Source organism: Bufo gargarizans, chromosome 1 (assembly GCF_014858855.1).
Source record: "Bufo gargarizans isolate SCDJY-AF-19 chromosome 1, ASM1485885v1, whole genome shotgun sequence".
Lineage (NCBI taxonomy): Eukaryota > Metazoa > Chordata > Amphibia > Anura > Bufonidae > Bufo > Bufo gargarizans.
This window is the reverse complement of record NC_058080.1, coordinates 376,391,757-376,418,308: the sequence shown is the minus strand read 5'-3', so window position 1 is coordinate 376,418,308 and position 26,552 is coordinate 376,391,757. Positions and strand designations below refer to the sequence as shown.

General features: G+C 41.4%; 1 protein-coding gene across 2 annotated transcripts in view; it reads right to left on the bottom strand.

The window, feature by feature from the left end:
• LOC122920463 (lysophosphatidic acid receptor 1-B) overlaps positions 1-26,552 on the bottom strand; it is a 154,889-nt gene that overhangs the window by 91,304 nt on the left and 37,033 nt on the right. For both annotated transcript variants that reach the window (XM_044269984.1, XM_044270009.1), the window contains exon 2: positions 19,650-19,716. The gene's annotated coding sequence lies outside the window, so the exon portion shown is untranslated. The remainder of the gene's footprint in view (positions 1-19,649; positions 19,717-26,552) is intronic.

Below are 26,552 nucleotides of genomic sequence, written 5' to 3'. Positions count from 1 at the left end.
AGTAGTTAGCACCCGCGCACTAAAGTGGGAGAGTCGAAGAAGCTTTTCTGACACTACATCAAAGTATTTCTCACCCTTAGCTAAATAATAGCACCCTCGCAAATGCAATACAATGGATGAAGTACAGATGGAACAGAGCTCAACATCTCATTCACCTCTTTGTGATGTGAAGGCATTTTAATTTTTATAGTGATGTGTGTTACGGTATTGCATTAGGTTTCCTTGCAGTCCTATACAAAACTGGACATAACAGATAATTTCAGCATCATTTATATAAGAAACATGACAGTGCATAGTGTTAGGCTGAATATCCAGCATTAAGTGATCCTCTGGCAGGTCATTACTTAGAACCTAAGGTTCTGAGTCGTTTGCATTCAAAGGCTATTAAAGAATTGCTAAAGACTAAAGGCCCCTTTATACTGCCCAGTTGAGCAGATGATTGTCCCCACAATCGTCTGCTTGTCAGTGAAGGAGATTACATGCAGCGATCTCCACAGAATAGGGAGGCGCAATCACTAATACCATCACTCGTTTCCATACAGAATCATTGTTTGCTGGCACCAGAGACCATTTAGACAGCACAATCTGCTGCCGGCAAACAATGATTTAGGTGACTCCACCAACAACCCTATTGCCTGAAGAAAGAGTGTTTTGCTCGTTGATCTGGTAATTCCTATGAATTCTTATTAGTGATAGTCTGCCTGATGTTCGGACAGTGTAAAGGTGCCTTTAGGAGCCTCTAGGAGTACATCAATCCACAATTAGACACGTTATCTACAGCACTGTTGCTACTCTCCCAGGCAGTTTGTGTCCTGTTAAGATCACTCCAAGAGAACAACAGAGAATCCTGAAATAGGTGAGAAAGAACTCAAGGGAAAGAGAAAACGACCTATAGAACCTTGGTTCATGTGTCCACTATTAATTATATAGTGAACAGGAATCCTGTTCATGGAAGGATACTACGACGGTAGCCTCTGTTGTCCAAAAGAAAACATTGCGGCCTGTCTCAAGTTTGTACATCCTGGTTACACATAATGGGGCTATTCTTCAGATCTGATCTGACAAAAACTGGATTGGTTATTCAGCTTGGTCTTATATTTTAGTAATGGGTGGCTCTTTCATAATGTTATTTTCACTTATGGTGTCCCATATAACGTAAACTATAGGGATATTGCAAAAAATAGAATATGAGTCAATTTAAATGTGTAACACTATGCATACAGTTGATGGGGAATTCAGTATTCCCTCGTTCATATCACAGTATTCCCTCATTAAATCGTTTAAAGCATACATTTATAAAATTGTAGAAATAAAATCTGATTTTATAATTTTACTTTCACTCCAATTTCCTTCAGTAGAAAAATGACCACCCACTTTACCTTATAACACCCATTGCTGACAGTTATTAATTGTTATATTTTCCAATTAACAGCACTTCTGAGCTGAGAACTCTTGGCTCTACATATAGGAAAGCAGCTTCAAAGGCAAAATGCCCTGCACCTGACCCAGGTCATCTGTCATACACCCTTTTGTCTTTTTTTGTGATCAACAGACTATAAGAGTTAATGGAATCTGTATGAAAACTCCCTTCTACTTTTCCTTCTCCTGTAGGAGTATAATACCATGAAAGAGGAGTCACATAGGATAATGTGCATACTGTACACTTTCATGTGTTTATTTTATCCTGACCAGCGTCCCCTACTTGAGAAAAAAGTAGCTAGAAATGTGCATTCACTCTCCATTATAGTGAATCCAATATATGAATACAGGTTAAAGGGGTTCTCTTAGGTTTTGATATTAATTAATGGCCTATCCTCAGGATAGATCATCAATATTTGATCAATGGGGGTCCGACTCCTAGCACACCCGCCGATCAGCTGTTTGAAGAGGCTGCAATACTCTGGTGAGCACAGCGGCCTATTTCCATGCTAGTGTCTTCACATTCATTGGTCACATGGCCTAGACGCAGCACAGTCCCATTCAAATGAAAGTGCAATACCAAACACAGCCACTATTCAGTGGACAGCGCTGTGATTGGCACATTGCAAGGAGGCTGCGGCCTCTACAAACAGCTGATCGGCAGGGTTCTCGGGTGTCCTGAGGATAGGCCATCAGAATCTTGAAAAACCCCTTTAAAGAGGACCTTTCATCAGAATTAAACTTCTAAAGTAACTATACAGGCATGTAGAGCGGCGCCCAGGGACCCCCCTGCACTTACTGGTATACCTGGGCGCCACTCCGTTCTCCGGTAATTGCCTCCGGTATCTTTACAGTTAGGCTCCACCTAGGGGAACCTGCCGGCGCCTCCTTCTCCCATGCTGCAGCGCTGGCCAATCACAGCGCTCAGCTCATAGCCTGAGAGAGAGCTGAGCGCTGTGATTGGCCAGCGCTGCAGCATGGGAGAAGGAGGCGCCGGCAGGTTCCCCTAGGTGGAGCCTAACTGTAAAGATACCGGAGGCGATTACCGGAGAACGGAGCGGCGCCCAGGTATACCAGTAAGTGCAGGGGGGTCCCTGGGCGCCGCTCTACATGCCTGTATAGTTACTTTAGAAGTTTAATTCTGATGAAAGGTCCTCTTTAATGAGTGTTTGGTCAGACCGCAACTGATCAGTCATGTATGCCAGATGGAGTGGATATACCATAGATATTAGTGATGGAAAAAACATTTAAAGGAAAGATAAAATATTTGCATAGACTCATAGCTGCTGGTCACCTGCTTTTCTTTTGTTGATCAGAGGCTCCATTCCTGAGTTTTGATACTTTTTCTTAATATGTAAATTAGGCGTTTGGTGCAATGGGGGCATCACATTCATTATTGCTCTCATTGCACCTAAGCTCCACTCCTTTTTGTGGCCAAGCCCCTCTCTCGCTGCTCAGATCAACAAAAGATAAACAGAGCTTTAATCTGGTGAACCACAACTGTGTGTGGATGCAAACAGTTGGACAGGGAGGTTGCAGGTAACAGATTCCCTTTAAGCATGTCCTAGGCATGTATAACTGAGTTAGTCTGTCAATGATTGCAATAAGATCTGTAATTACTTTATAATAACAGCCTTCATTAATGTCCCCTCTACCTTTCCACTGGTCCCTTAAAAGACTGTTGCTAGGGCTTTTCTGTCTTCCCTTTAGTGTAAACAGAAGACAGAGGGGCATTGCCTGCATTAGGCTTCAGAGTGAGGAGGCGTGTCTCTCAGTAATTCAATCTGATTGGCTGGCAGGGAGCTGCTGGCTACAGCAAGTTTGTATGTGAAGTGAGGGAAGGCAGTTTTGGCCTCAGAGAACTGTCAGAGGAGCCATCTTGCGAAGATCCTCATATTGTAGGGTTCAAAACAGCCGTAACTACTGACGAGCATTAGTGATATTTTGTGAATATTTTGTAGAATATTCGTCATATATTCACGAATTTGTATATTTGTTATATTCTACATTCTTTTTTAAGGTGATTGCGTAATATGTGAATATTGCGCCCTCAATACAGGCGTGGGTCAAAAACAAATATATAGCACTATAGAATATAGTGCTATATATTTGTTTTTAGAATATTCGCTATTTTTTTCCATCTGAACACGATTCCTCCCTGCTTCTTGCTTGTGGGCCAATGAGTCATTGGCCCATAAGCAACTTTAGGCCTCATGCACACGACCGTTGTTTCATTCCGTGTCCGTTGTTCCGTTTCTTGTGATTTTCTGCGGACCTATTGACTTTCAATGGGTCAGTTGAAAACTCGGCTAATGCATCGTTTGTCATCCGCGTCCGTGGTTCCAGTCCGTCCAAAAAATATAACCTGTCCTATTTTTTTCACGGAAAACGGTTCGCGGACCCATTCAAGTCAATGGGACCGTTAAAAAACGCGGAGGAACACAAGATTGTCATCCGCGTACGTTTTTTTCCTATCATTTGCATGGCAAACTTGACTTTGACTTTTTTTTTACTTTCCTTAATGTCTGGTGATCCTCCAAAAATAAAGGAAGACACACGGAAACAAAAACGGATCACGGAACCCCATTTTGCGGAACGGAACACAACAACGGTCGTATGCATGAGGCTTAAGCAGGTAGGAATCATGACTTCAGATTGGAAAAAATGACGAATATTCTAAAAAACAAATATATAGCACTATATTCTAAATATTCGCGAATTCTCAAAGTGGCGATATTCGAGATTAAAATTCGCTATTCGAATATTTGCGCTCAACACTAGTAACTAAGGGAAAAGCTCAAAGAAAACAGTGGCGTGTGAAGAAATTAAAGATTGCTTTATGCACAATGCTGCTGCAGCAGGAGAAAACATGACAGTTACGCTTTACTCTCTCAGTCACTGATCTGTATACAAGTAGAAATAAACTCTTCCATGCTGTATCTTGTTTCTTCCTCCCCTCATTCCCCAAGGCTTGTTTCACATTTGCGTTTGCTGATCCGTCAGGCTGTTCCGGCAGGGAGCAGCCTGCTGGATCCAGCATTGCCGGAAGCTATGGGAATGCCGTCCGTACCCATTAAGTATATTGGGGTCTGGCGGTGATCCAGCGCGATCAGGCAAATATGCTGAGAATCAGCCGGACAAAAACCGCAGCACGCTGCACACATCGATCAATCTCCAGCTTCTCCAGAGTATGGGGAGGAGCAATCGCTAATGATATCGCTCTTCCCCGTACTGTCTCGTTGTTTCCCGGCAGCAGATCGTGTTTACACAGCATAATCTGCCACTGGGAAACCATGATCTTTTGAGCTGCACAAAAGATACAATTTTGTGATGAACAAGTGTTTTACTCATTCATCGGATAATCGGTGGTGCATTTACACCGCAGGATCGTCACTAATGAATGTTACTGGTAAAGCTGGTTAGCAATAATATGTTCAATTGTCGGCCCGTGTAAAGGGCCCTTAACTCTCTTACTTTGTGTATGCTAATACCATGGTCATAACCTGTCACTTCTGTACCTACCTGAAGTCCTATGTATAACCACAGATAACACAGTGATAACTTTCAGAGAACAGATATAGCAGATGTCACCTGCAGTCCTATGTATCACTACAGATAACACATTGATAACGTAATGGATATTACCTGCACTCCTATGTAACACAACAGATAATATAGTAGATGTTCCCTGAAGACCCAATTAACATCATAGATAATGGTAAGCGAATCAAAGAGGAATTTCAGGAAAAATTTGATTTGCACCAAATACGAATTTCCTCACGCTTCGTGTTAACAAATCACATTTTTGTCCTAAAATGGCTGCTGCATGTGTTAGGACATGGAGCAAGGAACTCTGGGAACGAGGGGTCACATGCAATGCAATGCATGCATGCAGCCAATCAGCAGCCAGCCAGCCCTGTGATGTCAAGGCCCTATAATTAGCCTCAGCCATCTTGGATTCAGCCATTTTCCAGCGTACTTAGTGCAGGGAGAGACGTCAGCAGGCGCTAGGGACAGTGGTAGAAAATACTTTAAAACTCTTATTTTGCTGTATAGAAGTTCAGGGAAAGGATAGGGAGGAATCATTCCACAGTATTGAGGGAGAACAGGGTTCAGTAGGGGAGTTTACAGCCTGGGTAATAGGAACAATCCTATTACACCTTGCTGCACTGCGGATCCAAATTGCCATTATACAGCTTTGTAATTCCAGCAAACTGTTCTTGTTATTGTGGTGCAAGTACTGTTTGATACTGCCATTAACAGGGTTTATTACAAGGAAATATTTCTATGTCTTATTTTCCCTTGTGCGGTGCAGTTATATGTTCTAAAGCATTTTTTGGCGTGTATTAGTGGCAAAAAATATATATATTATTTGCCGTTTAGCGGTGCAGTTATATGTTCTAAAGCCTTTTGTGGCGTGTATAAGTGGAAAAAAGTAAAGGACCATTTGCCGTTCAGCTGTATTAGTGGAAAAAATAGGGCTTATTAGATGTTGTGTGGTAAAGTGAGAAAATCACAGACTTTTTTGGGGTGGTTAATTTCCTTATTATTTATTTGATCTAACAGTATGTCAGACAGAGAAGTGCCAGGCCCTGCACAGGGGAGTGGCAGAGGCCTACATGTTTCTGGCTCAGGCACAGGTCGCTGCAGAGTAAGGGAGTGTGGCAACAGGAGTCGCAGCGAGAGGCCTGATCTCCCAGTGTCATCTATCGGTCGTGTCTTGACCAGCAACTCAGTGGTTCTTGAATGCTCCTCCTCGTTGTCAGTCATTCCCTCAGCTATCGATCACTGAAGCGTTTGCCAAGAGACAACAGTATGCGTGCACTTATCCAACGGCACAGAAGCTGAATGTGCTGCTGGCCAAGTTGCTGGTGCTGCAGTCCCTCCCTTTCCAAGTGGTGGACTCTGCACCTTTTAGATAACTGATGGCATGTGCCGAGCGGAGGTTGAGACTCCCAAACCGTCATTTCTTTCCCAAAAAGGCAGTACCAGCCCTGCACACGTACAGTACAGACCAAAAGTTTGGACACACCTTCTCATTCAAAGAGATTTCTTTATTTTCATGACTATGAAAATTGTAGATTCACACTGAAGGCATCAAAACTATGAATTAACACATGTGGAATTATATACATAACAAAAAAAGTGTGAAACAACTGAAAATATGTCATATTCTAGGTTCTTCAAAGTAGCCACCTTTTGCTTTGATTACTGCTTTGCACACTCTTGGCATTCTCTTGATAAGCTTCGAGAGGTAGTCACCTGAAATGGTTTTCACTTCACAGGTGTGCCCTGACAGGTTTAATAAGTGGGATTTCTTGCCTTATAAATGGGGTTGGGACCATCAGTTGCGTTGTGGAGAAGTCAGGTGGATACACAGCTGATAGTCCTACTGAATAGACTGTTAGAATTTGTATTATGGCAAGAAAAAAGCAGCTAAGTAAAGAAAAACGAGTGGCCATCATTACTTTAAGAAATAAAGGTCAGCCAGTCCGAAAAATTGTGAAAACTTTGAAAGAGTCGCAAAAACCATCAAGCGCTACAAAGAAACTGGCTCACATGCGGACCGCCCCAGGAAAGGAAGACCAAGAGTCACCTCTGCTGCGGAGGATAAGTTCATCCGAGTCACCAGCCTCAGAAATCGCAGGTTAACAGCAGCTCAGATTGGAGACCAGGTCAATGCCACACAGAGTTCTAGCAGCAGACACATCTCTAGAACAACTGTTAAGAGGAGACTGTGTGAATCAGGCCTTCATGGTAGAATATCTGCTAGGAAACCACTGCTAAGGACAGGCAACAAGCAGAAGAGACTTGTTTAGGCTAAAGAACACAAAGAATGGACATTAGATCAGTGGAAATCTGTGCTTTGGTCTGATGAGTCCAAATTTGAGATCTTTGGTTCCAACCACCGTGTCTTTGTGCGACACAGAAAAGGTAAACGGATGGACTCTACATGCCTGGTTCCCACCGTGAAGCATGGAGGAGGAGGTGTTATGGTGTGGGGGTGCTTTGCTGGTAACACTGTTGGGGATTTATTCAAAATTGAATACTGAACCAGCATGGCTACCACAGCTAGCATCTTGCAGCGGCATGCTATTCCATCCGGTTTGCGTTTAGTTGGACCATCATTTATTTTTCAACAGGACAATGACCCCAAACACACCTCCAGGCTGTGTAAGGGCTATTTGACCATGAAGGAGAGTGATAGGGTGCTGCACCAGATGACCTGGCCTCCACAGTCACCGGACCTGAACCCAATCGAGATGGTTTGGGGTGAGCTGGACTGCAGAGTGAAGGCAAAAGGGCTAACAAGTGCTAAGCATCTCTGGGAACTCCTTCAAGACTGTTGGAAGACCATTTCAGGTGACTACCTCTTGAAGCTCATCAAGAGAATGCCAAGAGTGTGCAAAGCAGTAATCAAAGCAAAAGGTGGCTACTTTGAAGAACCTAGAATATGACATATTTTCAGTTGTTTCACACTTTTTTGTTATGTATATAATTCCACATGTGTTAATTCATAGTTTTGATGCCTTCAGTGTGAATCTACAATTTTCATAGTCATGAAAATAAAGAAAACTCTTTTAATGAGAAGGTGTGTCCAAACTTTTGGTCTGTACTGTATGTAAAACAGAAGGTGGGCCAGTCCTTGAGCCTGTCGGTGTCTGCCAAAGTGCACCGCAGTGCCGACGTGTGGAGCTGTAACTACGGTCAGGGACAATACATGTCCTTTATGGCCCACTGGGTGAATTTGGTTCCTGCACAGCCACACCAGCAACTTGGCCATGTGACGCTGTTTCTGCCTCCACGTTCTCATGCCGTTGGTCCTTTGACAATGTCCGCCTCTGCCTCCTTATCCTCCACCGTGTCCTCAGCCTCCACTGCAGGGACAATTCACAGTGCTCCTCCAGCATACCACATGTGCAGGGCACAGCAGTGTCATGCTGTTCTGTATACCTTTTGTGGAATTTATAGAGTTCAAGTTCAGAGTTAAATAAGCTATAGATTTTTCCTTTTCTAAAATAATAGTTAGTACACATTCATGGGTAATTTCAAGTGTTTCTTGGCAGTTCAATGCAAGCATAAATACTATAGGGTGCTATACTGCATACTGTGTGTTGCTGTATACTATAGGGTGCTATACTGCATACTGTGGGGTGCTGTATACTAAAGGGTGCTATACTGCATACTGTGGGGTGCTGGGGTGCACTGTAACACTAGGGTGAGCCGAGCCCCAGTCTCCCTCCTGCAGAGCGGTGCCCACTTCCAGCCTGAGCCCAGAGCACTGATCCTGAGCTACTGGAGTCTTCAGAACTGGAAGTATTTACAGTCATTCACTGTACTCTACCAGGTGTGTGTATTTTTTTTAATTTGTGTGTGTTGTGGTAGAGGGCGTGATTGCTTGCTAGGGTGTCGGAAGACGGGATCCAGGGGGCCCAAGTAAATTTTTGCCCAGAGTCCAATCAATATTAAAAGACGGCCCTGTATACAGAGGTAGTTGTCAGTCACTGATAAGATGGCACAGTATACAAAACTTAACTCAGAAAAAGCAGAGATTTAGGGCATGTTCAGAAGTAAGATTTTGTCCACGACAAAATCTGCTGCATGTCCCACTGCAGAAACCGCTGCGCTGTGCAGTGGTATCTACTATGGGTTGTCATGCAAGCATGCTCTAGGCTGTGCCAATAAAGGACCTATATATTCTTGGCACAGTCTCAAAACCTTGAACATTGTCTTTAGCACAGAATTCTCGCTGAATCTTTTTCTACAATACTATATATCAATCTGCTCAGCTCCTCCTGCTCTATAACATGCCGCCTGATTGTGCTGCATTTTGTAATGGCAGGCTCTTTTCACGTGCAGTCAATTTTGTACTCACCACTGTATCCTTTTTGGTTCCTGTCATGGTGCCCTCTTTTTTGCCTCACTCAGTTACATTTTGTGAATGTAAAACAAGGGTTTTTCACATGTTGAAAATCACTACAGGGTCGTGTAGAATACAACTGATCTCAGAAACCAACTATACTTATACGACTTGTATGTTATAATGAACTGCAATTAAGTTTCCATTGATAAATGCTCTGCTCAAAAATGTTCTGGAAGAGCAGCACTGCAGGGGGGCATATTTTAGGTGCTTTATATTAGACCAGTTGTTTCTTTTTGTTTTCTCAGATTAAGGTCAGTTTACATGCTTGATCTTAGAACTGGCGTTCTTCCTGATGTTGTTTTGACACGTAATTTCTCTGAAAAATGTACGGAATGATTCCTTCGACAGAACCTATTTATTTCTTTGGGATTTAAAGGAAGACCAAATTGCATCTGTTCTGCATCAATTTTACACACAGTCAGGATCTCTTACTCACAAGGTCAAAAACTAAAGTTTGTGTCTTGTAAAGAAACTGAACCTGGAAAACGGATTGATAAAGTAATGCAGACGGATATCATTTTAGGCACCGATGGCCCAGTCAGAAGCAATGCTTGCTAAAAGAATCTTATATAATGTGCCTTTTATTACAAGAAGTAGCCAGTGCTTATACAGTAAAATTTCTTCAAAGGTGTATTCCCCTGTTAGAATGTAATGGGAAATCACTAGTACTACTTAATGATCAATGGGGATCTGACCTCCAAGACCTTCTTTTATTCTAAGGATTGGTCCCAGCTGCTGCCAGGTGTTACGGCAGAGAATGCCAGGAATTGGCCGAACAAAAGACATTGTGGGCAATTTTTGTCTGGCTGATTCTCAAGATATTTGCCAGGTAGTAGCCAGGTCTCTGCTGGACCCCATTACAGTCAATGAGGTTGAGCTGGCAATTGGCAGTATCCGGCAACACCGGATCTGGAAAACTCCAGCAGGCTCTGCCACAGATGTGAAACTAGCCACTCGAAGTAGGACCCTTAGGCTAGTTTCACATAAACAATAAAGTTATCCGGCAAGCTGTTCAAGCAGAGGAACAGCCTGCCGGAGTTCACTGTATCTGGCATAGCTGGATACTGCCGTTCACCAGCGGAGCCCATTAACTATAGTGGGACCCGGTATGGAAACCCTCATGCATTGGCCACCAAAAAGTAAATCTTTGGACTATTTAAATACAATAAAGTAAAAAAAAACTCTACAAGGCAGTGTGTTTTTTTCAAAAATCTGTTTGTTACGAACTTCTGCGATGCTTTTACCCATAGCCATATATGTTACTGTCACTGAGGGCACTTGGAGCACTTTCGATTCGGGTGAAATTTATTTGCACTCAAATCGCTCAATTCTAACTGGAGGCTGGTGTGGCAGAGCTGAGGGAACTGCTTACTGAAGGCTGTTGTAGAAAAGTTTGGCGGCCGGTGTGTGGACCAACCTGAATTATCAGGTCGTGTACCGTCAACTGTTTAAATGACCCAGGTGGTGTAATGTCATAGGTGCACACCACAGGAGAAGAAACTAGTCAGGCTGGAGAAGAGAAGCTAGGCAGCACGTGGTACTGGATCCAGGACAGGTAAATAACATGAAATATAGTCTTCTGTGATTAGTGTACCTCTGTTTGCCTACAAATTTACGCACATAGATTCCATGTAAAGTAAAAATAAAAAATAAATCATAGCATGCAGCATTCTGGAGATATTCTACCCTAGAAACATTACAGAATATGCACAGAATACATTACTTATGGATTTGTAATACTAGCTGTAGGCAGCATCAGAGTGGGGTTTCTTGGGCCCACCAGAGGGACTTACTCTCAGGACCCAACCCTTATATAAAAATATTGATAACGTCTATTTGATTCACAACCTAAAACACAGACCCTAGTGTCTAGTGATTGTCTCAAATGGAAGATTGAAATGCAATTTTTCTCTTGCACCTCTGGGGACCGTTATGGCTTTATAGACTGGGCCCACTGGAGAATCCACTAGTACTCTGTTGGGCCAGTCTGACCCTGCCTGTAGACTCTACATTTGCCATTGTAGAAGATCCACACGCAGTCCATGAGTACCTTGTCAGTATTTTGTTTTTAAAAGGGTTGTGTTCTTCCCGACAGTCGGATGCTCGTTCAGTGAAGGAGACCGCTGCATTTACATAAAGTAATCTCCTTCACAGTACGTGTATGGATGGCTATTGTGATCGCTTATCCCCATACATTATCATTGTTCCTGGGCAGCAGATCGCTGTTTTCGACCAGGATCATGACATTGATCAGGATTTGCCGGCGGCAGATTGTGGTGTCTGATTATGATCTGCAGTCGGCAAACCACTGTACAGCATGGAGCCGAGCGATGGCATAGTGATCACTCCTCCCCATGTTGCTGAGGAGATCGCTGTATAAAATAGCAGTGGTCTCCTCAGCAAGAGAGCTTTTCTGCCTGATCGAGTTGTCTAAGCTACTTTCACACTGGCGTTTTGGCTTTCCGTTTGCGAGATCCGTTCAGGGCTCTCACAAGCGATCCAAAATGGATTTGTTTTTCCCTAATGTATTCTGAATGGAAAAGTATCCACTCAGAATGCATCAGTTTGCCTCCGTTTCGTCTCCATTCCGCTCTGGAGGCGGACACCAAAACACTGCCTGCAGCGTTTTGCTGTCCGTCTGACGAAACTGAGCCAAACGGATCTGTCCTGACACACAATTTAAGTCAATGGGGACGAATCCGTTTTCTCTGACACAACCTGGCACAATAGAAAAAGGATCCGTCTCCCATTGACTTTCAATAGAGTTCATGACGTATCAGTCTTGGCTATGTTACCTTTAATACAAACGGATCCATTCATGACGGATGCATGCGGTTGTATTATTGTAACAGATCCGTTTTTGCAGATCCATGACAGGTCCGCCCAAAATGCGAGCGTGAAAGTGGCCTTTATACACCCTTTAGTGTTGTAAAGCAATTGCAATAAATACGTGTAGATAAGTTACCTACAGTTTTTAGGACCCTCTCAGTTTTACAGCCGCAGCTCAGGGATGAATCTGACCAAACATATAGAATGAAGTCAATAGTAAGTTTGAATCCTTCCCATGTGTGACACACTCATATACTGTACAAGTGTGAAGAGTCAGCTGAGCAGGATGTATGCCTATTAGCGTACGTTCTGTGGTAAGTCAATGTCTGCTGGAAATGGGTCATTTTTTATTAACTGGGGTTTTTAGTTTATTTTTGTTCAGGACAGTATGCTGAATGACTTTTTATGCAGAAAGTCTTTTTTTTAAAGTTAGCAATATTTTTTAACTACGGTAGCAAATTATTTGTCAAGCACTGATCTTGCTAGATATTTTTATATGATCTATGTTGTAATAGGTCACGTTCATGACAATTAACCATATGTTGTCCTGCCGGGCATGCTGTGCACACTAGGCCTGATGCATTGAAAACAGTGTGGACAAAAAGTGGAGTAGATTTCCATAGCAACCAAGCAGATCAACTTACAGTGGAAATATGATTGGTTGATCTGGGCAACACTCTCATATTTTGTGTAAGCTAGTTTATATACACAAATCCCATTGGGGCACATTTATTAAGGGTCCATTCACACGTCCGTGGATTGGGTCAGCATCGGTTCCGCAATATCCGGAATGGGTGCGGACCCATTCATGCCCCCACTCAAACATGGGCCTTTTATAGATGTTCCAGGTCATAGGGGCGGGACTAAAATGTCCAGAATTTTACTTTTTACATGTTGGTAGTCATGCTGACATACATGCACTGCGTTGTAGTACTTTTAAACCTGATATTACCCTGACTTGACAACCTATTCTTAGAATAGATTATGAAATGTATGATCAGTGGTGCATTGTGGCCCCATCGTTCCTGTACCTGGCACTGCAACATCCATACGACTATAGCTGTGCCTGGTACTGCTCCTCAGCCTATTTAGGTGGGATTGAGAGTGGTTAAAGATGGAGTCTGCTTTGCAGGCACCATGTTATAGAACCGAAAGAGCTGAGCAGATTGATATCTAGTTTTATGGGGAACATTCAGTATAACTTGTAACTTATGGAATCCTGTTCAGTGATGGATAGCTATGTCTGTCTACAGAATTTTACATGGAAGGCCACCAATCACTGTGTGATTCTGTCTATGGACTTCTAAGTCCAGGATATCCAAGGAGTTTCATGGTGACAGTTTCCCTTTAAATGGGTTGGCCCATCTGGGACATTGATGGCGTATCTCTAGGATATGCCATCAATGTCAGATAGGTTCAGGTCTGGGGACCCGTCTTCAGAATGGGGTCCCCAAAGTAAACAGAGACCAGCCACACAAGCATGGCCACCTATGCATTTACTACGATAGGACTGCTGGAAATAGCTGAGCCGACACTCTCATAGAGCTCTCATAGTGTTGAATGGAGGGTGGCTGTGCAGGAGCGGTTGCTCTCTGTTCACTTTGTTCACCATTCTAGGGATAGGGGAGGTTCCCAGAGGTGGAAACTGCACCTATGTGACATTGATGGCATATCCTAGTGATATTCCATCAATGTCCCGGATAAGCCAACCCCTTTAAGCTGTGGCACCAGACACAGCAATACTGGGGTGCCATGAACTGCAGTGAAGGGTCTGTGGAACTCCAATGACCGTACATTGATGACTTGACCCAAGGAATATAGAAAACCCCTTTAATCTCATTCTGTGACACATAACAGTATCTGGACATAGAGAGCGGCTAAACAACCTGATGGTTTATTATTAACTTATGACTTTTGAGGTGCATAAAACACTGATGTACATGTACAACTGCAAAGAGATGGGGTGACGGTCTAGTATGTCATAAAATTAAGCAATATGCAACATTTTAATAAGATTGGTTCAATTGGCGTAAAGTTAAAAATGCCTTTTTTTGGGGGGGTTTCTTTCTTGCAAGACCAAGGACAAATAAGCATAAGTGTTTCCAGTTTCTTATTAGCTCTCCCATTGTATAATCCCATTCATTGTGTAATCATAATTTAAAAAACCTGAAAGTAATACTCCGTACTTGAAAACTAATAGTTCTTGCCTTGAAACAATTAGCCTTTCCTGTTTTCATTCCATAAGCAGAGAGTCAGATGGTATTTATGCCTTTATGAGAGTGCAGGAAACATTCCAGAGAATAGCTGCCATAGGTTCCATCAGTAGCAGAGGATACGATTTAGGTAATGTGTGGTGTATATTGTACAAGAAATCAGCTTCACTTTTCCTCATAGCACCACAGGAAAGGTCTCCGGAAAACCCCACTGTATAATAAGAGGAAGCTAAGCAAGAGAAGTATTTTATAAATGTGTAAAACTAAGGGAAAAGGTCAGATTACATTTACCTCTAATTTCACAAGATTATATGTGTGTACCTAAGAAAACCTGTTCTATGAAGATAGTTGAAGATAGATAGTCTCTACATCAAAAGGAGTATTATATTACTTGCTCACTTATAAACAAGTACATTGAAATCCCTTTAATCCAGCATCTGATAATCCAGTTTGATATTCCAGCACTTGTGACCCAAAATATAAGATCAAATTTACCCCTTATACAAATTTATATAACTATTTTATCAGGTCCGATGATTGCAGCATCTAAGGGGTTCCCTCAAGAAGTGATGGTATTTTGTTAGCTTATCCCATTACTATGTGATAGGTAAGGCTACTTTCACAAATGCATTAAAGCAATCCAGCAGGAAGTTCCTGGAGAAGAACAGCCTGACGGAGTTCATCATATCTGGCATACCTGGATAGGGCCGCAGCACCGGCAGACCCTATTTATTATAATGGGACCTGTCGGGAATCCGGCTAGTTTCTGGCATGAGTTCCAGGATTCGGACGGACAGAAAACAGGGTTTTGCACTCATGCCGGAAACAGACCACATCCCCGACAGACACATCCTGGGGTCATTGGATCCTCCTTCATCTTTCTTGTCTTTTAATCTGAAAAACTTTTTGGGAAATTTGCCCAATTGATATTTGGTTTCTACACAAATTTTGGGAAAATTTGCGTCAAATTCAATTAGAACCAAATCGATTTGGTTACCTCTAATGCCTTTCAAATAATTTTTATCACTCACTGTCCTACACTTACTAATGTGAACATACCTAGATTTTGGGGTGTGACTTACAGTGAAAAGAGTGTAGCTTTACAGGTAAAGGCGTGGTCTAACATACCTTTGTGCCAAACTTGCACCACAATTCTGTCGTAAAAATCTGTCTCAAACTACGCCAAGCAATAATTGACACTACAGACACAGGTATTCGACTGGGAACTTCTGATAAAATCAATCCTTAATTGCATGCCAATTGTAAAGTAGCCATACAGCAACATTCCAAGAAGATGCTTACACGTTTCAGACAAGGTATCATCCTTAGTCATAGCATCAATAGGTAAAATTAGAGAAAAGTGTCTATCCCTGCACCACATTTATCATCCAGCCTGAGCCACTGCGATAAATCTGGGATATATCTATAGAGCCCGCCTAAGATTATGCCATCTCTAGAATTAGGAAATCTACACCTATGTTCAGTAATTTTGCTCCATAGTGTTCTGTAGCCAAAAGCTGTCATCTAGCTGCCAGCACTCTTGGAAATCGTCAGACATCAGTACAGGTGTCTTTTGTAAAGAATAGAGACAGAATTTGTTAGCCCATCATTACTGAAATGGTGAAATAATGCAAAACAATGTCGTAATGTGAATTAATTTGCTTCATGGATGAATTATGTTTGTGAGATAATGATGAGTCATCATCTGAAGCCATTAAAGAGGTTATGCAATGTCATGATACTGATGATATATCCTTGGATTGGTCATCAGTATCACATTGGCGGGGGTCATCTGCTGCTTGCAGAGGTATCAGCGTCCTCTTCCATGAGTATCTGCACGCTGTCTGGATTTTTGGATAATTAGAGATGTTCGTCCCATTCATGTGATGGGAGAGGAAGCTGTAATTACACTGCCCACGGCATACAGGTAAACATTGAAGGGATGCAGCATAATCTTCGTAGCCCCTTCGAACAGCTGATCGAGAGACGTAGACCAATTTGTCAGATACCCTAGACCGCGATAACCTGAAATATTATAATGAAATGTAACATTTTCTTAATGGTAAGCTGGACAGAGTCCAGTACAATACGTGGGAACTGTGATTCAGAAAAATGTGTAATTATATTATCATATTATTATAATCATTATATTATTCATATCGTGACAATTTTGTGATTGGTAATCATGTCATGTACATTGGGGGGATACACATAAATGAACAATTGAGTGGTATATCTTTAAATGCTGCCGCAACACTTACTGTGATTAGCGGGCTGCCTGCCTAGGTTACACAGTGACACACTACACCAACTCCTGGCCTGTCACTAGCTAAAACCTATCTCTCTGTCAATAAATCTAACCAACTAGCTACTGTCTAACTAAACTCTCGGACACTAAACTAACATAAGATTTATTTTCTCTGTTTGTCAGATGTCCCATCAGAACAATTTATAACTGCAGAAAACACATGTATTTCTTGGTTAGGATCTTATATAGTGCCTATGATACATCAGTATAGTCCCTCCTAATTGGCATTATGGGCAACCACGCCAGTCAGACCGCCACACAGGGTCATGTGATCCTCTTTGATAAGTCCTACAGTATTTTCTTCTGATCTGTAGAATGGCAGATGCCATTTTGAGTGATTCATCAGAAATGAATCACAAAAGTTTTGGATTCACTAAAATCTGAATCTTTTGGGGAATTTGTAAAAAAAATGATTCCTTTACAATCAGTTCCCTCACCTCTACCTAGCATCTTACCATAATAACAGAACAGAATAGCATTCACTTTCTGCAGGATAGATAATCCAGTAATCCTTGAAATAGCATCTGAAATGTGAGGATCTGGTTTGCACATGAATAGTCCTAACGTTCAAACCGCATTCTTGTCTATTTAGTAGTAGTATATGGTAATGACAACTCCTTGGTTGCCCATTGACCAAGTCTCCCACTGGGCTTGGGAGGCAAGCATAACATTAAGTTCTGTTTTATTCACACATGCAGCTGCAGGAAAAAGTTAATGTACCCTATGGAATTCCCTGGATTTCTGCGCTGATTACTAATATGCAGTCTAATTACATAATTACAACACAATCTAATTACGCTAATAGCACACACAGTAAACATCTGTGGTGAATAGCAAAAGAGTGAACCCTTGAATTTAAAGAGGACCTTTCATCTGTTTAGCCCTAGTCTAATTAGGGTCTTAACTTATAGGGCGGCCCCCACTGATGTCATCGCACTTTTTTTTTTTCAAAGACACCCAGTTCGTCCGTTGTTGTCCCCTGTTGATTTCGACACCTTATATTCTTATTAGCCGCCTTGGTTATACTAGGCGGAGACTGGAGCGGTTCTTTTCTCCCTGGCTGTGAACGCATCCAATCAGAGCGCACCGCTCATAGCCAGTGCGATGACATTGGTTGGGGCCGCCCTATAAGGCAAGACCCTAATAAGACTAGGGTTAAACAGATGAAGGGTCCTCTTTAATAACCTGTAGATCCTGCTTTAGCAGCAATCACCTGCACCGAACATTTTTTCTAGCTGCAAAGATTTACACAGTGTTGAAAGGGAGTGCTTGACCATTCCTCCCTGTAAATGTGTTTCAGTTCATCAAAATAGGTTGCCTTGCATGCATATCCCACTTTATGCCACAGCATCTCAGTAGGGGTATGGTGAGCCATAACAAAATACTACTTTTTCTCTTGAGTTGATTTACTTGCTCATTGTGTTTTCAGGTGACTGTCTAGTTGTATCACCCAATGTTTCTGCAGCTTGCGGTGATGGCTGCTCTTACATTCTAATGTTTACATACAACATAGAATTAATTGATCACAAAGTGTCCAGGCCCTGAGGCACCCAAGTAGTCCAAAACCATGACCTTTTCTCATTACTTCACAGTTTGGACAAGGTTTTGTTGTTGGTGAGTGCTGTTTCCAAACATAGCATAGTGCATTTTTGCTCAAAAGTTCCATTTTAGTTTCATCTGCCCATTGTGGAACATCTGGTGGTCTTGGGCAAACTTAAGGCAGACCGTTTGGACAGCAGAGACTTAATTTGTGATGTTCATCCATGAATGCCATCATTGTTCAGTGTTTTTTAATGGTGGACACCAGGACTTGGAACTTAAAGTGCCCCTGGAGAAAAAAAAAACTAAAAGTGGCCATGTTGTAGGTGGGCACAAACTAACAGAAGACGGGGCAACACACTAGTGCAAAATACTGTCCCAGCAGAGCCAAATACCACAGTGCAGCACAATATATTCCCCCAAAAGCTGTCCTTCTGTTGTGGTCATTAATACCTGCCATTTTCTGTCCTTCTCCAGTTATCTCTGATTAACATATGGAGCAGGGGGATTAGGAAATGAGATGCGGGCCACAGCAATTGAATTCAGAGGGCATGTGTGGTCGCTGGTGAGTACATCAGTTTCTGATTCTCACAGTGCTAATTGCCATAGAGAGCTCATTATCTACCTGGCCTGCGGCAGAAGAAGGCTTGGGCGGCCCCTTGGGCATCGCCTCCCCCCTCGGAAATTTCCCTATATGGTCTATGGCCAATCGGCCCTTGGTGGACACATAAACAGATATTTTTGCAATTTGTAGAGCTTTCTGTAAGTCTTTTGCTGTTACCCTTGGGTTCTTTCTCACCTTTTTCAGGATTACCCTTCGGCGTGATTTTAACAGTATGCCCATTCGTAGGGCGAGTAATAACCCAGATCTTTATCAGTGGTTTTGTAGCATATTCCTGGTCTATGAGTCTGTATAACATGTTTTCCATGGTCTTCTGAAAGTTATTTGCATTAAGGCATAGTTCCCACTAATCAGTCTTTCTTGAGAATAACAGATTTGTCAGTGACCAAGCTTTGTGTGCCTTAATTTAATGGCACCCATAAAACCCAGACTTCCAGTCTCATCTTTTTGACTGAGACACCTTTTTCAGATTTGCTCTTTGAGAAGTCATTAGCACAAAGGTTGACTTAGTTTGGTCCCTGCTCTGTGGATGTTTACTCCATGTGCTCAGTTAAAGACATGCATGACACAACTGCTTGTATGTTATTAGACTAAGGTTCACTTACTTTTTCTTCTGTTTGAATTCCCACATAGGATCTACACAGTGATGACCTTACAGTGACTTAGTAGGATAACACTATACTGTCTGGTGTCTCAGTGGGCAACCATACCTGTATATCTATCAGACCCATGTCATAAAGGCAATGATGTATACATGGCAAAGAATGCCTATACATAATAGGAAGTTGAACTTACATTTAGAGCTGCACGTTGGTCTTGTATTGATTACCACGGTTCTTTCTAGTGAATTTTAAAGACTGTCCTGAAACATAAAGTTGATAAAGAATTCAATTAGTTTCCATTATTCATCTGTTTGCATCAAAATATACATTTAGTAGTAAAATCCGGATATAGTAATACACTTGCTGGTCAACTTCTTATTAAACGGACACTACCATCACATTTTTTATCACATATTTACAGCCTATATGTGAATATGCTATGTAATTGTTTATTTCTTTCTTTGTATTCTGTTAGCTACATAAGATAAAACAGTACTGTTTTACGCCAACTAGTTTTGTTTTTTTCTTATTGAAACCAGAAAGTTGACACAGCACTGTATCTTCCAGCTGTTTTCTCTTACTTTTAACACACTGTTGTGCTCAATACTAGTAACATAGTACATAAGGCTGAAAAAAGACATCTGTCCATCCAGTTCGGCCTGTCATCCTGCAAGTGGATCCAGAGGAAGGCAAAAAAAAAAAAAAAAACTGTGAGGTAGAAGCCAATTTTCCCCAACAATTTTCCCCATACTGAAGCTAAACAAAATCACACAGCTAACTCTATTTCTGTATACATTTACCTTCCACATACATTAAAGGGACACATACATCAGAAAGGGTATTTTATAAACTCAATATGTATAGAAAACTTTTTAAAAATGTTTTGGCTGTTTTTATTTTTTATTATGGCAGTACTATCTTTTTGAAAAGTAATATTATTGCTGTTAGCTATATTATACTTCTAATCTATTATTTAGCTTACTGCTGCTGTGAGGGAAAGATGTTACCCACAGGTATTACACTAGGTTGTACAATTTGGATAACAATATGATGAAGATGCTCTAACTGATGCTGTAACTCATCCCCTTCCCTCTCAGGTCTTAGTGATGGTCTGACTGAGAAAGCTAGGCTCTCTGCCGTGCTAAACTTCCAAACAAAGGCGTAAGTTAAAAGGATTTTCCAAGACTTTAGAACTGATGACCTATCCTCAGGAAAGGTCATCAGTTTTTGAACGGCGTAGGGGGGTGTTGGGATCTAACACCCGGAATCCACTGTTTGAGAAGGCATCAGAGCTGTTGTGCATTCCACAGCCTTCTCAGTGTGTTCTATAGGCCACCAATGAATGTGTAGTCACTGGCCTAAGAAAAGCTGAGAAGGCTGTGGCGATACTGTGAGTGCTGCTGCCTTCTCGAACAGCTGATCGGCGGGGTTCCTTCATGTCGGAGCTCCGCCAATCAGATTCTGATGACCTATTCTGAGGAATAGTCAAGCCTTTAAAAAGCCAGGACAGAAAGCAGAATACATGAAGTAACTTAAAAAAAAAGTTACTGGTTTTGAAAAAAAGACATACAACATAATTACATAGAAAGAAATTATAGGTTGTTAATATGAGAGAAATGTTGTTCACGGTAGAGTCCCTTTTAAGGTGTATTTCCATGTTATAAAGTGATGTATGATCTGTAGTATATGCCATGACTTTATAATGAGTGCGGGTCCGACCTCTGAGACATCATTAAAAACCTATCAATCCTGAGAATGAAGGGGTTGTAGTGCAGCTTTTCTGCTCTGTGGCCCACCCACAGCCTTTCCTTCTGGCTAGGTGCATGTTTGTGCAGGGAATATGTGAAGTGGTCTCTGTGCTGCATTGGTGTGATGGTCCCTTAATTCACCAATCATAAAGTGATGGCATATCCTATGAAATGGGAATATTGTCTCTGTGCTTGGTTGAGCAGGCATTTTCTGTATGTTGAGACAGGACCAGTGTCGGAATGGGTACAGCAGAAGATCGGTGAGCTATTGATGCTAATGTCTGTAAAGCACTGCGGAATATGTCAGCGCTATATATGTGAGTATAATAAATAAACGTTGGTTCTATTATTTTTATGGTTGTCTATCAGCAATTTTATTGGAAGAGTTCTGTATGAGCTGGTTTCTGTACATGGTGCCTATAGGGGAGATTTATGATGAATGACGTTTCCTACGCCAGTTTTGATCTACTGTGTGCCAGATTGAGATGTACCTAATTCATTAAGAAGCAAATTATGTATGCCTCTGGCCCTCCGTGCACCAGAAACTCAAATCTATGCCAGCTAGGGCTTGAACTGTAATTTACGCCAATTCCTGGCATAAATTATTGTAAGTCTGGCAGGTTGTGGGAGGCATTCATGAATCACCCATAGTTTTGTGTGGCGGCTGTTAGCATGTATTGCTATTATAAAGTCCTGTTTATGCTAATCGTTCCAATACATCATGCCATGTCAATATCATCCAGTAATAAATTCTGCCTACCTCCTTATCAGCCTTGTTTTGTTTCCTGCACATCTGCTGCTTTATCTGATATTATTTTATAGCTACATATCTGTAAGCAATTCATTTCATAATATCACAAGTGTGTACTTTATGTCATAATCTAGACACTGAAGAATTGTCAAAGATCTTTCAGTCCCAAATATAAAGATAAATTGCATTAAAAAAAAGTTGTTTCCAATACATTTTTACATTCTTATTACAGCCATGACTGTCGAGGAGATAAGGATAGAAGCGATTACTGTTATTTATGTATTTATTTTAACTACTTCAAGACAGGGACATTTACCCTACTTCCTGACCAGGCACATTTTTTATTTTATTTTTTGTTTGGTTATGTAAATCTTTTTTTATGCCCTTTTTTGGTGTTAAGTGGGACTTTATGTCATTTTTATTTAGTATTTTTTATTTTTTATAAAAAGGAAAATGTAAAAAAAGGGAAAATGTTTTTCATATTTTTTATTTGCTTTTTGTAACAGCATAATATACAAGTAAAAGTATTTTTTTAATTATGTCCCCTTTCTAGACATTTAGATTTATGGGTTATGGTTTATGGGGGCAGGGCTAGAAGCTGCAGTGTGGCCTGTGGTGGCGTTTTTTTTATAATTTATTCTTATTTTGTCTTTTATTATTATTATTTTTATTTTTTTATTTTATACGTTGTAACATTACTTATTTATTTATTGCTGATTTCTCCTGTAACTGGGGCTGACATAGTAGCTCCAGTTACAAGGGCGATGCAGCCCTCTGAGAGGCTGTACATCAATGTACAACTTCACTACAGAGCTGACCTAGGTCTGCTAAGACCCAGCTGCTCACGCAGACTCCCAGCTCCTGGCAATCACAATGCTGCTTCCTGATCTCTAAACACATTGCTCGTGCAGAGCTGTATATAGAGCGATGGAGAAGGCAGCGACAGTGAAAAGCTATCCCTGCCTTCTCTATGGGGTACTCTGCCGTCACTGACAGTGGGCTCCCCGCTCCCACAGCTGCATGATTACCATGCAGCTGCTATCTCTACAAGGACTTTTTAAAACATCCGACCAGAGATATGTGCCGACTGCCCAGACATATAGTCAAGGGTCAAGCGGTTAAGGAGGGATTGGTAGACAACATTGCATGTTTTAACAGCAGTTTTTCATTATGGCTAATTTCAACTTCATCTTGACCAAACATGCATGCTCCATCTCTGGAGTAGGGGGTGATGACCAGCTTCCTGTAGGGTCACATTTGACCGAGAGATAATGTTTTTTATGTGTACTTCAGTTGTACTAATGAACATATTTTCATGACTTTCATTACATTTCAGTGTACTGCTGGCATTGATCATGCCATATTTATAACCAAGGTGTGAATAAAGATAAAAGCCGTGTAAGAGGAAGTGTGGAAATCCAGCCTATTGTTCAGATCTTCCATCTATCAAGAGTGGAATGGCAATGTATCAAAGAGATTCCAAATTCTCATGAATTGTTAGTCACTTGTTTTTTGCTGTTAGAAAATGAAATATTTGCAGTTATACAACATTAGGCATAATCTTATTCTGGCTGGTGACAAAATGATATAGGGGGAGTAGACATGCAGTCTTTTATTTCAGGATGAAAATAAAAGCTAGTTCAGGCCTAGCTCAGCTCCACATATTGTTCAAGCATCTGTGAGTTTTCACACAGTGTTTTGAGGAAAAATTCTACTGAAATGTTTTTTAGGTCCATCTTCAACACGAAAAGGTCCAACTAGCTAATCTTTAAAGGGTTTGTCCAGGCTTTTTAATATTGATGACCTATCTGTCATCTTTATCAGTTTGACAGGGTTACGACATCCGGCACCCAAACCGGTCAGCTGTATGAGGAGATGGCACACGCAGTGTCCACGTGCCGTCTTCCCTCTCTCTTCCTGTCCGCTGCTGCTATGTCTATGGCAAAGCAGCAGTGAGCGGGAAGAGAGAAGGGAGACGGCACGTGTGCACTAGTGATGAGCGGAAGGTGCCATATTTGATTTCGCGTATATTCGTCGAAATCGAATATTCATCATTATTCTATTTATCGAGAATAATATGCAATTTAATTATTCGCGTATTGCAATTTTAACTGTGTAAGGCAACTTTCCTATTGGTTGGCTATGGCTATGGCTAATATGTGTATTTTACGAATATTCGCTATATTGGTATATATTCTTGTTTTAGAATATGACGAATATGACGAATATTCTAAAAAACAAAGTTATAGCAATATAGCGAATATTCGTAAAATACACAAATAGACTGTAATTTAGCTAATATAGTGCTGTAATCTTTTTTTTTATGGTCTAATTTTTTTTGTCTCTTCTGAACTTCAGATTTGGAAAAAATGTACACTATTAAAAAAAAAAAATACTATAGCACTATATTAGCTAAATTGCTGTCTTTATGTGTATTTTATGAATATTCGCTATATTGCTAAATATTCTTATTTTAGAATATGACGAATATGATGAATATTCTAAAAAACTAAGTTATAGCATACTCCTCCCCGACAAGCGTCCCCGTCACCATGGAAACGCCTGTGTGTTAGAATATACCATTCGTTCCCATGGTGACGGGGACGCTTGTCTGGGAGGAGTATGCAAACAGCTTTCCAGATTGGGAAAAAAAAGCTAATATTCTAAATAACAAATATATTCCCTATATTGCTATATATTAGTTTTTTAAAATATTCGTCAATTTTTTTTCCATATGAAAACATGATTCCTTCCTGCTTAAGTTGCTTGTGGGCCAATGACTCATTGACCCACAAGAAAGAAGCAGGGAGGAATCATGTTTTCAAATGTTAAAAAATGATGAATATTCGATATAGCGAATATATAGCACTATATTAGAAATATTCGCAAATAAGTTGTGATATTCGCGATTATTTTCGCTATTCGAATATTCACGCTCAACACTAGTGTGCACTGCAAGCACAGTCTCCTCATACAGCTGATCGGCTTGGGTGCTGGGTGTCGGAACCACGCCAATCTGATATTGATGACCTATCCTGAGGATAGGTCATCAATATTAAAAAGTCAGGACAACCTGTTTAATAATATCAGTCCATAGCAGTATCCCACAATCACCTTGCTAGCGTCTGAGTTGAAATGGAGCTCTATGCTCCTTATTGATCCAGCCATCGGCCCATCCATCTTGTCCGTCAAGAGTTACTGAAAAATCTGTCTTCAGAAATCTCTATGCCCAGTCCTGACGTTTGAACTTATCTGTCTTATTCAGCGTTGGTTAGGTTTCAGGCTTCCCTACCTTAGCTATGTCTCTGAGCACTGAACACCTTGTACTTTTAGGCCCCTTTTACACGGGCGAGTATTCCGCGCGGATGCGATGCGTGAGTTGAACGCATTGCACCCGCACTGAATCCCGACCCATTCATTTCTATGGGGCTGTTCACATGAACGGTTAATTTCACGCATCACTTATGCATTGCGTGAAAATCGCAGCATGCTCTATTTTGTGCGTTTTTCACGTAACGCAGGCCCCATAGAAATGAATGGGGTTGCGTGAAAATCGCAAGCATCCGCAAGCAAGTGCGGATGCGGTGTGATTTTCATGCACGGTTGCTACGGAGACGATCGTGATGGAGACCCGATCATTATTATTTTCCCTTATAACATGGTTATAAGGGAAAATAATAGCATTCTGAATACAGAATGCATAGTAAAATAGCGCTGGAGGGGTTAAAAAAAATAAAAATTAACTCACCTTAATCCACTTGATTGCGAAGCCGGCATCTCCTTCTGTCTTCATCTTAGCTGTGTGGAGGAACAGGACCTGTGGTGACGTCACTCCGGTCATCACATGGTCCATCACATGATCCATCACCATGGTAAAAGATCACGTGATGGATCATGTGATGACCGGAGTGACGTCACCACAGGTCCTGTTCCTCCACACAGCTAAGATGAAGACAGAAGGAGATGCCGGCTTCGCGATCAAGTGGATTAAGGTGAGTTAATTTTTTTATTATTTTTTTTTAACCCCTCCAGCGCTATTTTACTATGCATTCTGTATTCAGAATGCTATTATTTTCCCTCATAACCATGTTATAAGGGAAAATAATACAATCTACAGAACACCGATCCCAAGCCCGAACTTCTGTGAAGAAGTTCGGGTTTGGGTACCAAACATGCGCAATATTTCTCACGCGAGTGCAAAATGCATTACAATGTTTTGCACTCTCGCGGAAAAATCGTGCGTGTTCCCGCAACGCACCCGCACATTTTCCCGCAACGCCCGTGTGAAAGAGGCCTTACAGTTCTGGAGTATGAGAGCACTAGAGGATAATGGTTACCTTGTCGCTTCAGGTTTGGCAGTCTTTTTTTCTCAACATGTTTCTTCCGACCCTGTTAACTATTTGCAACAAAACATTTAAAGGTTCTGTGATCATGCCCCAATATCTTTGCAATTTCAGGAGGACTGTATCCCTCTGAAAGACTTTTAACAATGTTTGACTTTTCAGAATCTGTTAAATCTTTTTTTTTGGCCCATTTTGCCAGAAGAAAACAAGGAAAGATGCCTAATAATTATGCACACCTTGATAAAGGATCTTGA